Source organism: Carlito syrichta, unplaced genomic scaffold (assembly GCF_000164805.1).
Source record: "Carlito syrichta isolate Samal-C Ts95f unplaced genomic scaffold, Tarsius_syrichta-2.0.1 Scaffold302306, whole genome shotgun sequence".
NCBI lineage: Eukaryota > Metazoa > Chordata > Mammalia > Primates > Tarsiidae > Carlito > Carlito syrichta.
In genome coordinates, this window is record NW_007246402.1 from 97,848 (window position 1) to 100,057 (window position 2,210).

A 2,210-nucleotide genomic window follows, 5' to 3' on the forward strand; every position below is an offset into this window, starting at 1 on the left:
ATATTTTGATTTATTGTAGAGATGAGGTCTCGCCAAGTTGCCCAGGCGGGTCTCGAACCCGCGGGCTCAGGCGGTCCCCTCATCTCAGCTTCCCAAAGTGCGGGATTACAGGCTGAGCCACCGAGCCCAGCTTCACTTTTTTATTTGACAAATGGGATTCATACACACAGTTTTGCAATCTACTTTTTAAAATTTTTAGACACGGTTTCACTCTGTTGGCCAGGTTGGAGTGCAATGGCATGATCTTGGCTCACTGGACTTGACCTCCTGGGCTCAAGTGATCCTCTTGCCTTAGTCTCCTGAGTAGACGGGAGTACAGGCATGTGCACCTCCGTGCTTGGCTCATTTTTCTTTTCCTTTTTTGAGTTGGAGTCTCACTTTGTCACCCAGGTTGGAGTGCAGTGGCATGCTCATGGCCACCCCAGCGTTGACCTGCTGGGCTCAGGCTATCCTTTTGCCTCAGCCTTCCGAGTAGCCAGAACTACAGGTGTGCTACCACCTGTAGTTTGACTTATTGTAGAAACAAGTTCTCCCTAAATTGCCCAGGCTGGTCTTGAACCCGTGGGCTCAGGTAATTCTCTCATCTCGGCCTCCCAAATTGCTGAGATTATAGGCTTAAGTCATCATGCCCAGCAATTCATTTGTTTATTTATTTATTTTTGAGTTGGAGTCTCATTCTATTGCCCAGGCTAGAGTGCAGTGGCACACTCACAGCCACCGCAGCCTTGACCTTCTGGGCTCAGGAGATTCTTCCACCTCAGCCTTCCAAGTAGCCAGAACTACAGGCACACTACCATGCCTGGCTTATTTTTTGATTTACTGTAGAGACGAGGTCTCACCAAGTTGCCCAGGCTGGTCTTGAACCCCTAAACTCAGGCAATCCTCTTGCTTCGGCTTCTCAAAGTGCTGGGATTACAGGCTTGAGCCACCATGCCTGGCCTCATTTTTCTATTTTTTTTTTTAAAGACAAGGTCTCACTTTGTCACCCAGCGTGGTCTCGAATTTCTGGGCTCAAGCAATCCTCCCGCCTTAGTCCCTAGCCTTGGTCCCTCAAAGTGTTGGGATTACAGATGTCAGCCACTGTGCCCAGCCTCTTATTTTTCTTTGCTTTTTTCTTTTTATTTCAGTAGGTTTAGGGTGTATAAATAGTTTTTGGTTACAAGGATGCACTGTATAGTAGCAAATAAGTATGGGCTTTAAGTGTACTCACCACCCTCACCCGTGTGCACTGTATCTGAGAGGTGATTTTTCATCTCTCCACCCCATATTTTTTCTTTTTATTGAGTTGGAGTCTTACTCTGTCGCCCAGGCAGGAGTGCAGTGGCACGCTGCTCATGGCCACCACAGCCTCGACCTGCTGGACTCAGGCGATCCTTCTGCCTCAGCCTTCCAAGAAGCTGGAACTAAGGCGCAGGCCAGCACGCCGGGCTAGTTTTTGTGATTTATTGTAGAGACGAGGTCTCACCAAGTTCACCAGGCTGGTCTCCAACCCCCGGGCTCAGGCAATCCTCTCACCTTGGCCTCCCAAAGTGCTGGGATTACAGGCTGAGCCACCATACCCGGCCCATAAATTACTTCTATAGAAGCAACTTGGTATGGTGAAAAGAATGTGGATGAAGACCCAAATAGACTCAAGTGGTGGCGCCCAACTGCCACACCTTGTGACGTTAATCCGAACAAGTTTCCCTTCCTTCAAAATGCAGAAAGTAACACCCACCTCAGAAACTGTTATAAGGATTAAAAAGCCTGGCACAGACTAGGCCTCCAGCCAGGGTTAACACCCTTTCCTGTGCACTCAGCGGGGCGTTATTAATCGCCCCAAGTGACCATCTCTCGAGAAAGACCAAAACAAAAGGCTGAGAGTGGTCAATTTTGGTGCGTTAAGGGCAGGAGTCTGGGGGGATCTTTCAGAAGTTGTCCATGAAACGACAAACTCCCCCATGCTTCTAACAGCACCATCAAGTTCCTGTCTAGGAAAGCCTTGCGGCTCGGAGGGTGAGAAGCCAGACACCTTCCGTTCTCAGGGTCCCCTCGCCGAGACCCTCCCCGCCTTCCCCTAAACGCGGTTAGTCTCCTTTCTCCTGGAACGGGCGGCTCAGGGGTTTGAAAGCGACCCTTCGGCCGCCCGGCGAGAGGGGGCCACAGCCAGCGCCCCCGCGATGAGCCCGACATGCATTCTGAAAAACCCGTCGGGGCTCCGGGGGGCTCCG